The sequence below is a fragment of the Lycium ferocissimum genome, chromosome 2 (assembly GCF_029784015.1).
Source record: "Lycium ferocissimum isolate CSIRO_LF1 chromosome 2, AGI_CSIRO_Lferr_CH_V1, whole genome shotgun sequence".
NCBI lineage: Eukaryota > Viridiplantae > Streptophyta > Magnoliopsida > Solanales > Solanaceae > Lycium > Lycium ferocissimum.
Window position 1 is genome coordinate 62998189 of NC_081343.1, and position 12894 is coordinate 63011082.

A 12894-nucleotide genomic window follows, 5' to 3' on the forward strand; every position below is an offset into this window, starting at 1 on the left:
TGGGGTCTCGGTAAATTTTTTGAAAAATTTTCGTAGCGGGTCCCACCCCGACTTCTCACGCTTCTAATCACACAATTTTCGTATTGTCCTTCTGAATTCTCAACATTCATTCTTCATCTATATGTATAGCTATCTCAGACGATTCTAGTGATTTAGATGTTTGCCTTACTTTTACTGACGACCAGAAAGAGAAAATCACGTGACATAACAGAGTACAAATCCATTAATTCATATACTTTTCCAGAAAGGTGTAACAATATACCTGGGTCCATGTCTGGCGGTGCCTCTGGGTTCTGCCGACCAGTCAAAGCATATACGCGGTTCGAAGGACCGCTAAGATCAGAACCCCCGCCACGGCCTCTGCCGCGGCCCGCTGGAGCTGGCATACCTCGCCCCCGGGCGCATAGCCGGGCGAAGGAGCGAGATGACGAACCGAAGAATCGAGCCCGTCGGCCGTGCCGCACCACCGAATCGCCCACCCACGGACAATCTCGCATAATATGGCCACGGCGGCCGCAAGAGAAACAAAGCTCCTCGTAGCCCGCAGCACTCCCCGGGTGCGATCTCCCACACACATGAACACCGGGCATAGGCGGCCTAGTCGACCGGGACCTCTACTAGCCCGAGGACACGGGGCTGCGGAACTCGGTCCGTCCCGGGACGGTCCCGCGCCATCGAATCGCCTACTGGCAGACTGTACGTCCTGACCTGACGGAGGGAAATATCCGCCTGACTGCTGTGACCGAGGCTGCCCGCCTCTAGAATCTCCAAAATACCCGGCGGATCTGGCCCTCTTGGGCGGTCTCCTATCACGATCTCTGCTGGGCTGGTCTGCTCGGTGACGGTCCTCCATCCCCTGAGCGTAGGCCTGTAGCCTGGCAATATCCATGTCTGTCTGCGCTGCCATCGACATACAGGCGTCAACCAAGTAACGATCCAGCCCAAGCACATACCTGTGCATCCGATCAGCCATGTCCGCCACTATGGTAGGAGCATACCGGGCCAACGAATCAAACTCCAAATTATACTCGCGAACGCTCCGGCCCCTCTGCCGTATCTGTAAGAACCTATCAACCCTCGCCCTCCGCAACTCCGGGGGCAGAAAATGGCGGAGAAAAGCGGCCTCAAACTCGGCCCACGTAGCTGGGGCAGCACCCTCACCCCGGGATAGTTCCCAGGACTCGTACCAATTAAGAGCAATATCCCGTAACCTGTGTGAGGCTAGCTCGACCGACTCGGTCTCTGAGGCCCTGACCAATCCCAATGAGCGCCTCATCTCCCGAATGAAGTCCTGGGGGTCCTCCTCGGGCTTAGACCCGAAATACTCTGGGGGACTGCACGTCAGGAAGTCGCGGACTCTCAGACTGTCACGTCTGTCATCATCATCGCCCCTAGGTCTGCGTCCGTGAGCCTGTCCTGCTACTATAGTCGTCAACAACCGTACGGCCTCCCTCAACGCCCGTCCTCGCACCCGCGGCCGGGGGCTGGGGCCTGTGGAGCTAATGGCGGAGCTGCCCCTGGTCCCTCTGATAATGGTACAGTAGAGCCCTCTGACTGGGGCACAACGTCAGGCATAGTCGGGGCGCGGGCCCTAGTAACCCTCTGAGCCCGGCTAGTCTCTCCCGTCTGCGGCGCGCCTTGCCCCGCCCGGGCGCCGTCGCCTTCTTCGGAGGCATTACTGAAAAATATAACAATCGGTCAGAAAAGTCATCCTAATAGCACAGCTCTATCGCACGATCTAGGATCCAAAGAAAGGTAACATCCTAGATGTCCTGTAGCCTCCGGTTTATAGATGTGGTGCACAACACACCGATAAACAAGACTCTACGAGACACGGCCTGTAGACATTCCGAGAGACGGATGCGGCTCGATACCACTTTTGTCACGACCCAACCCCGTGGCCGTGATCGGTGCCCTACTCAGCACCCAAACAACCGACGAACCAAATCATCAAAATAAGGCATGCTCGGATTTAACAAACATAACTCGTACCGAAAATCAAAAGTCGATATCATACAAATGCTACCCTAGCGGTCGCCGTATCAAAATATCACATCGAATCAAAGGCTGGCGGAATGTACATCGCCCAAACATACTCACACAAACATGTGGGCCATATCGGCCGTAGTAGCATACGGGACCGCTTAGGGCGCAAAACAAAACTATATACGCACAACCCGGATCACATACAAACAAACAAACCGGACCCACGACCCACAAATATGACTACGAGGCCTCTACAAACCGATCCGAACATACGAACATATGACGGGACGGGGCCCCGCCGTGCCGAATAGTAGCAAATGTACGAATATACAACGAGAAAAGGGTATATACCAAAAGTGTGAGCTCGGATCAAGGGAGCAATCCGGACGATGAAACGAGAGGTCCTAAAGCGGTGGCATACCACGCGAAGCGTCCGTACCGCGGGCATGTAGCGCGACCCCGAGGAACGGGGGGGTCGGACGAAAGAAAACCGAGTATGTAAAGCGGAGGTACAATAACTCAAATCATAACTCGGGATCGGGAGATACGAGAGACAAATACGAAATAACCGATCAAACCTGTGCGAAATGCAAATGTACAAAATGCAAATAATAATCATGCATAGAGCTCGGAATACGTGGTCACCCCCGACGCTGGTGCCACAACACATCATACTCCGGAAGTTTTCAAATCTCCGAACATCCCCGAATACATCAAAATGTCACACACACATCATGTCACCAGAACATATCAAAAGCCATATCACATCATGACACCATGAACGGTAACCGGCCCTATGGCGAGGTCTCGGAAACCGCAACACATCATACTCCCGAATATGTCATAACGCGCACGATCACAAAACCGGCCGGCACCGCGAGCGAAATCATAATAATCAAAGCACGAGCGGAGTAGTGCAGAAACCATATGCATTTCAAAAGTAAGTTTCCAGACTCGACGCATAATTTCATATACATATACCATAGCCTTAGAAGGCTTAAAACGAATGTCAAGTAAGTCAGAATTAGTAAACAAAAGTTACGAGCTTTTAAAGTATCAATTTTCTCAAAAACACATCGTAGGTCATTCTTCGAAAAATTTATTATTATTCATAGCGACAAACGTTCACATAACCTTATCAAACGTTTCAAACGGACCTTAGCATTATAGACAACCATTTCTTTTTCATATCGGACGGAAAAGAGTCAAACAAACCAAATGAGGGGAGCCTCGGAACTTGGGGGCCCACCTCGGGTCAAGTCGAGGCGGCGGACATAATTTACCAACGTTAGGCCCCATAAAGTCATCTAAGAAGGTTTCGAAGTAATCCGGATACATTAGCGAAAGTTACGAAGGTTTGAGCCTTCTTTCAACAAAATAGGAAGAATATAATTCAATTGCGCTGAGTGAATAGTACTCAAAATCAATCTCGGATTTCCAAGAGTAGAATTATCCCCGAGGTCCCGATTCTAACCTAGTATGACTAGGACATGCCAGAAGAAGGAAGGGTAGGCCTTACATACCTTGCGGACGTCTTATGCTCGTCCAATCTCAATCCCCGTTTCGTCAGAAATCTGCAAATGGTCACTTTTGCCAGTTACTATTCATGTAAGTTAACATTTTAATCCTTAGTAAGTATTTGGCTACCGAAATTTCGGCAGCACTTCCCCTATAGATATGACCTCCCCGAGGCTTAGCTCGGCTCAGAATAATCAACAACAACACCAACAAACCCAATAAAACGCAATATGACCTATTTGGTCATCTTTCCAACATAATGTCATAACTTCCGTTTCTAACTTCATATTTCCAACTCAATCTCAACATATTAATCAAGATCGTTACAATTCCATTCGGAAACATATCATAACATTTCTACCACGTATATACAAGATATACATAAAATATACAAAGCATGCAAACTTTCCACCAAAACCACAATTTATCCAATTCTTCCAATCTTTAACCTACAAGTTCATAACACATTCCCATCATCCAAATTCATCAACTTTAATCATATTTTACACCTTAACACTTCATTCCCATCATTTCATAAATTCATGGTAAATCAACATAAACTTCCACATTCCATTTTCATACAAACTTACATCATTTTTCCTACACTTACAATACAAGAATCATAACTACACAACTAACACATTAAACGACACAATTCATCACCATTCCCATTTCACCATGGCTCACGGCCCACCCTCCAACTTTTCCAACTCGATCAAATTCATTCTACTTTCATTTCTAATATGGATTTCACAACATCTACAACTAGAATATCACATAGAATTAACCCATCCTTGCCTTACCTACAACCATGCACACACGGTTACACACACATACATGCCATGCACGGCTACACCATAAATTCTCATGCTTCCATGATTCTCATCCAATTCAAATCATTATAACACATAAATTCACTCCATAACATAAAACATAAGAATCTTACCTTTTCTTGAAATTTCAACTTTCCACAAACGAAGCTCTTCCTCCAAACCAATTATGCCACGTCAAAGAGCGCCTGGAACTTGTGATAAATTCAAGGAGAACAAGATTTTTAAGTCAAGGGTTGAGGCTCCAAAATTTTTCTTCTTTTTCTTTCTTTCTTTTTCTCTCCAAGCCGTGACCTTCTTTCTTTTTTTCTCTTGATTTTTCTCTCAATTTCTTTTGATTTCTTGAACCTTCCATGATAAGGATGACATATATAACATGGTCCTTATAATAATTTGTCACATGGGAATTATTTTAACCCATGGGCTTGGCCAACCCTTGTGGCCGGTTGGGCTCCCTCTCTTTGGGCCTCATTTTATCATTTTATTTTGAGCCCAATTAGTCATGGATCATACTTTTAAAATTCCGAAACCAATTTCCAAAATTCCAATTTTGCCCTTAGGCTTTCTCCAATGTTTCCACATCCCAACTTCCGTAACCGGCATACACATACTAAAAAAATTCCAAATATGGCCTCCTTTCTCATAAGTCAAAATTATTTCGATATAACAGTAATATTATATTATATACTATATACACAATTAATATTATTATATTATATACTATATATAATATACAAACTTAAATATACTAATTTCTATTATTATATTATATTAATATATTCAAATAATTTCTTTTAGTCACAAAAATAATAATTGAATCTTAATCGAGTGAAATTAAAAAAAGAAGAATAAAAAGGAGGAAATGAAAGAAAAAAAGTCTTTTTAAAATGGAAGATGGAATATGGGATTTGAAGTTGATTTTGTTATGTTTATTTGGAAAATTATATTCTAATGATTTTGAAAGAAAGAGAAAGTAAAAAGTGTATATGCATTAATGGTAGTAACTCCTAAAATTAAGTATTATTAATAGTTTAGGAATGTAAAAAGTTGTATTTTTGTAATTAAGAAGTTAAAATTTTGAATAAGTTGTATTTATGTAATTTTTTGAAAGTAGTTGTAATTTTTTTAATTACCATTTGAAAAGGTTGTATTTGTGTGACTTTCCCAAAGGTATGCCTTAAGAGGGTAAAAAAGTGATGTGGTCTCAAGGTAAATATAAAAGCTTAAGTGGTCATTTGATACGTAGGCAAAATTATCCCAAAATTATAATTCTGGAACTAATTTATCCCATCTCTTGGGACTAATTTATCCCATCCTAGAGATGGATAAAATAATCCCAGGATGAATGGGATAAGATGGGATATCTCATCTTTAAGTTTGTGATGCATTTTATACTTTATTTGATACAATGTATGAATTTATCCCAGGATCAAAAGGAAGACTAATATTTCTTAGTATTACTAGATAATTGTTGGATAATGCACTTTATTCCTCGAATGTGTTTGGATAATTGTTGCTTTTAAAAGTTTTACACCCTTCTCAAAAGTATTTTTACAGAAAAATTGTCTCAAATCTACTTTTATCAAACGAAAGGTTTCAAAACATTTTAAAAATGGTTGTCCAAACACATATTTCTTAGTATTACCGGATAATGAAAGCCCATGCTAGCATGGGCCCAACACAAAAAATAGTACCACACTTTTTTTTTAATCTGTCTAAAAAGAATGATATATTTTTATGTTTAGAAATCATTTAACTTGAAACTTCCCCTTTTACCTTTAATAAAATGATTTAAATCCACACAAATACGTATGACTTGTTTTAGACCACAAGTTTCAAAGATCTTTCCTTTATTTTTTAAAATTCGTGCCTAGTCAAACTATGTCACATAAATTAGGGCAGAGAGAGTACCTTTTAGTAATATAATTATGAAATTTTTATTATAGAAAGTATTATAATTCAGTTAAATGAAAATATCAATAATTATTTTACTTAGTCCGCTTCTCCTATATATGACTTTCCTGGTTTGGTTCTCCGATTGAAAGATTTGAAATACACCTTCTCCTTCTGAGTTTCATGCTTTCTACTCAATAACACTGAAAAGCGCTTTCATGTGTTAGCATCTGTTGTGTCTTAAATTTTTAAGTACAAAAACCAACTTCATCATTTTAAGAAAATATGTGTATACGTTTCTTGACCGTTTATATTTCGTCTTCTTGATGTTATTCCTCATTATTTGTGTAAGACGTCTTTGTCTAAAATTAGTGCATTTTTATCCTTACCGAAAGGCATAAGTTTTAAATCTTTTGATTTTATGACTTCTTTAGCGGTTTTTGTGTTCAATTTAAATCGTTATTTCTTTTTTCCCGAATTTCTCTTCTTTAAATTTTCTCTAAGCGTACCTTTACCATTTTCTGAACTTATTATCATTATTTAAATGTCCTTTTTTTTTTTTTGCAATTGTCTCCTACTTCTTCACGTGGACCCACTTTAATTTTTCTTTTTGCAATTATCTCCTAATTCTTCACGTGAACTCCACCTTAATTTATTTTATTTTATTTTTATTTTAACTATATTAGAAGAGTGGGTGGTTGACGACCAAATCCACTCTTCTAATATAGTAGAAAAGTTGCATGTCCAAATGGGAAAAGTTCATTATGCCATGTTGTTTATTTTGAGCATGTTTTAACGATGCATTCACTTTAGGCATGGGCAAGTCAAAAGAATACCTGAATTAAATACGCGACTGAATGTTATAAGTTTGCATAATAGCCTTGCCACCGCGATCCAGGGAAATCCACAAGGTTCTATTTCACATGATTTGCCAATGAAAATTGAGAAGTGCCTGTTACATCAAGAGTAGATTGCACTAGAAAATACCATGAACCTCAGCTCCATCGTCCAAAGCTCCCAAGAAAATAATGTACTCGTTCCGTTCCAATTTATATGGCCCTTTTGAGTTGACACAAAATTTAACAAAAAAAAGAATATTTTTTAAAAAAAATTTGTGGTCTAAAACAATTTTTAGATATTTATGTGGTTATAAATTATTTTATTAAAAGTAAAATAGAATTTCAAAGTTAAATTGTTTTTAATTATAGAAAATTAACATTCTTTTTGGGACAGACTGAAAAGAAAAACGTGTTACGTAAATTGGGACAGAGGAAGTAGTGCATTGACATCCAGCTTATAAATAGTTACAAGTACATTATTAGATGTAAAGAATTTTATTTAGCATTTAATTAATGGACTTGAATAGAGCGGACTAGATTAGAGAATCATATAATTTGATGTGAAGTGCAGTTCATTAATTGATTTATCTTTTTTCACTTGTTAATTTTTTTAAGAAAATCTATATCTATCTATTATTAAAAAGAGGATAGTTTGCACTAGAATTGCGACATGTGGCGGCATAGAAGAATGCCATGTGTTAGCTTTAGGACAAGAATTGGTTAAGTAGTTAATAATTAGTTACTATTTTTTAAATTTGAAGTAAAATAATTAAATATTTATTTTTTGAGAATATATATACACGCTTGAAACAGCTGGCCCATTTATGTAAATGGAGTCCTAAAACCAAGCTACCATAATTCAAGGCACGTTTAGGGGAAGTTATCAGATTTTTTTTATTACCTATTTAAATCAAAAAGTAAATTTTAATTAAAAATTTACTTATTAATTTTTGTTTTTTTATTTTAATTTAAAAATCAGGGGAGTAGTTTTCTTTTCCTACATATGGCAGTTATCTCAAATAGATAACCACACGTAGGAATGAATCATGTAATTTTTATTTTTTTTAATTTGAATTTTGAGTTAAAGGAAAAAAATCTATATTTTATTTTAATTTCAATTTTAGGAAAAATTAAAATTTTCACAGCTACTTTAATTTTTATTTTTATTTTAAATTCAAATTTTGACAGTTATTTAATTTCGTATAATGATGGTTATGTATTTAATCCCGTTTTTAAACAAATTTAAAATGTCAATCGTTTATTAATCAGGAAAAGAAAATAACAGACATAAACTACCCCATCAGTTTTGGGAGCAGCTTAAAGGAAATTTTATCGGTTAAATAAATTTTAAAAATATTAGGATAGCATATGATACACAACTACTCCATATACACACACGATGTAGTCCCACGTCGCCTATGTGGACCATTTGAAAGAAAGAGAAGAACAAAATTAATTGCATTAACATAATTAAATGACAAGAATGGAAACCGATTGCTTATTTAGTGGGGCAGTTGTGTTATGATAGGCAAATATATGTAGGATTTCTTAAAACTGCTATACCCCCATTTCATCACTCACTCATCACAAACACACATATGCACGTTTTTATATAGAAACACACATGCACAGTTATAAAAAATCATTAAAGTCACGCACAGAAGTTCCAAAATTTTCTCCATTAAAGTCATTGATGTGGATGGCCCTTCCATGGATAACTGGAAAAAGGTCCGGGCAGTTACCGGCCCGGTGGAGGGGACTATGAATTCAATGGAGGATTAGGTGTAGACCAAGCAGAGGAGTGCTTTTTTGTGTACAGGACGGTGGTAATGTTCTTCATGATGAAATTAACTTTTGAGCAAACACTCTGCCTATTATATCGGATAAATTTTCTAAGATTATGCTTTAATTTTATCTGTCTGTGGTATTGTTCTAGGTTGAGTATGGAATATTATGTGTAAAAGATAGCGATTCATGTCACCAACGGAATAAATATTATCAACAAGCAACGAAAACTCATACAATAAAGTTCTTCACCTATGTATGTGCATATTTATGTAGTATCTCTTTCATGTATTGTAATTGTATGCAAGTCAGAGATTCACATTTATTTTGCGACAATCATGAATGGGGAATCATCAAAATATTGAATTTGTTATGTATATAATATGATATGATATTATATATTTTATATGTTGATCAAGTATTGGACGAATAAGTTCCTAGATCAAGTATTGGATGAATAAGTTCCTCTCTTTAGTTTCACGTAAATTGAGTAATTACCAATTACTAACGTTAGTTTGGCTATAGATCATAACGAGAACAGGTTTGGCTATTAATTTTTTGCTTCTCTTTTTGTACTTTCTACTTTTTACTTTTAAGTATCTTTCATTCATATAGCAGTGGAAGAGTCAGTCATATAGCTTCTTGAAGAAATAGTTTTTATTAATTTTTTATCATTTATATGGAACAGGAAAGGAAAATGAATAGGGAATTGATCAAAATTCACCTTTTCACATAGTAATGACAAAAGTGAAAGAGGATGCATTAACAAATTAGACTACTTTAATAATGAAAAGAAAGTGATCTTGCATATACAGATTATTTATGACTTATTTCTTTTGGCAAACTCTTTATTTATTTTTTTATTTGTTTTTGTGTTTTGTTGAACAAAAATGAGTGGCGGTATGGAGAAAAATATTACTATTTCATTATGAAAAGGTATCAATAGGAATTTGGACCTAGAAGAAAGGACAATCTGATACACAAAGCATCTGGCGTTAGCGAATGGACCAGGAAAAACAAAAATAAAATACACAACAGTTGACAAAGTGATTTCATTGAAACTTACATGAAGTTTCAAAGAAATCGAAAGAAGATGGTTGAATTTATTCCTCGGGTCAAAATAGAATGAATATTAAGGAGCCCTATAACATTAGATGTTCTTTTTTCATCTTTATTTCCTTTTATTATTACTATGCACTTCATCTCAAATATATGAAAAAGAGTGGGAGAAGAACTCTCAATCAGTAGTAAATAGTAAAGGAGTAGAATAAGAAAATCATAAGTATAATAGATAAAGAAAGATATTAAGCTATTGGGACTAGAATTGTAATAATTTAATCTCTCGCTTGAGAAACCGGCCATCCCCTAAGACAACCCTAGAACAAATCATCTGGAGCCACGACGGTGTTTGCGATTTTTTCGAAGGACGGAGATGAATTTAAATAATAAGATATGTTTACAAAATAAATTAAATAATACAGTATATCATAGAAAGTTAAATTAATCAAATCATATTTTTTTGTCATTAATAATAAAAAATAGTCTAAAAGTATTGTTATAATAAATCAAAATAAGGAAATAATTGTAATATCGTAAAATATAAGGGAAGTTTGCTGAAAATTAGGTAGTTGAATTAGTGTTAAATTTTGAATTTTGAATTAAAATTGGAAGTTATAGATTCTTCTAAAATTTGAATGGAAAACTAACCCTATATGCTACATATATAAAGCCGAAAAGAAATACTAAGTAACCCCACCAAACCCACATCACTCTCCCATTCCCCATTTTCCTCCTACGTCTCACACACCAAGCACACAACGCTCTTTCCCCCCCATGATCTGCACTGTTTAAAAATTAAATTTATTACTTACAGTATTAGAGATGGCTACATATAGATATTAGTTGGGTTGAAGTGTTTCAAGTAACATATAATAAAGTCTTATAGTGATTAATTTTCCAAACGTTTTATAGTATGATCCGATTGACAAATGCAACTTGATTCGCTATCAATACGTTAAAAAAACCTGCATCCTCATTTCGGTTTATGGTGCTTTTCATGGAACTTGTGATTAATCACAACCCATGACCTAACCTACCTAATCTGTACACAATATTGACAAATGCATATCTTTCATAACCAATGTTATTTGGATATATTATTGGTGTTCTTAATGGTTGTACTTACAATTGTATGTTGTTGCACACTTTACTCCTGATTATCTCTAACCTTTATCAAATTAACACCCCTAATACTCTTAATCATCCACCACTCCTTACAAAAATGTTTTAAGCATAATCATTACTTAGAAAGAATGTCAAGACATGTTCTGGTGTATGTGGTAAGTTGTGGATGTTTGTTTTGAAAGGTGAATCGTCTTTTTTGTTTTAATTTTGACTTATCAACATTTTTAGATTTTGCATTTTACTTTTTTCTATTTTTTCTTTTGTCGCCTTTAGATAATATATGTTGCACTTACGTCGTTGCATTGCTTTAAGGATTTGAAGAATATCAGCAATTATCACAATGATATTTCTTTATCATCATTATTTTTTAAATAAAATTGATTAACCTCAATTCCAAAAATTCAAACAAATTTTTGTATATGGAAACAAAAGGAAATAAACAGTAAATCGAGTTACCTTTTCTATGAATAAATTGAACCCTTCGATCTATTATTGTGCGGTAGCTTTATTATCAATCAATTTTTATGTACGATAAGTTTTTTAACTTACTTCGATCTTTGTCTTAACTTGACATAGTTATTTGAAAACCAGTTGTCAAGGATGTCAAGTACTCTTCTTATTAAATAGCAGGGGATAAATCATATAACTTAGACCATTTTCTAGATTATTTTGTAAATAAACGAATACAAATGTTCTATCTAGGAAAACATTTTTCTTTTTTTTTTGGCAAAACACGTTTTTACTGTGCTTTAATGGGCACACTAACATATAAGTAAACATTTCTTATAATAAGATAAATTGTTAAAGGATAAAAGCACTTCTCTGTTTATACTCTGGATGAACTTTAAATCACAATTAAAAATATAGAATGACATTATTTAAACTGGTAAAAGACTAAGTGGCAACAGAACTAATTACAATATCATACTAGGAAAAAATATATATATATATAGGGGAGAATAGCGATATTGTGAGGTGGTTTATACTTTATACATTCGATTAATATAAAAAATTTAAAAATACTCAAAAATATTTTTGACAAACATTTGAACAACGAAAGAATTTTGAACAGTGGAAAAAAAGGTTTTAAAATGAATAAATTTTAAAAATACGGAATATCTAGATTTACTTATATTATATTAAAAGTGGGGTAATGGGTAAGGAAATTAAGTCAAGTGGTGAGCTAAGTAAAAGTCACATTCAATGTGACGATGAAGTAATGAATAAAATAAAAAGGCGAAACAAAAACAAATAGAAAAAAAAGAATAAAAAATATAGGTGGAAAATATAGAAGAATAAGACTCATTTGAATTTGGGGTGAGCATTTTTTCCAAATTAAGATGAAATAAGGATTGAGCTTGATTTCAGTTTTACTAGACGAACAACTGAAATAATAGAATGAGTTCCCTCTTCCCTTGCTTTCTTTTCTAATTTGCCTATCTTCTTTTACCTTTCTTTCGATCTTCAACAGGGAAGATTAGGTTTGCGTTGGGTTTGGATCGTTTAATTAGCACTTGCATTTCTTTCTTTTATAATCTGTTTTGATATTTTTGTTTTAATTAAATCTAATATGAAAGAAAAGAATGCTTGACTATCAATTATTTTCAACACAATATTAACTTATCGAATAATTTAGGGAAAAGTATTCAAAACACACTCAAACTATGGCCAAATTTGCCATAACACACCTCAACTTTGCGGGGGTCCTGCGACCCCCCCCCCGGACTTATTTTTTGTGTATTATTTTTCGCTTTCAACCGGTGACCTGGATTCATAAGTGTAGCTACTCTCCTTCAACGCGTAAGAGATGATAAAAACTATATGGACCAAAGTTGTATATTTGCCACATGGCCGTCCAA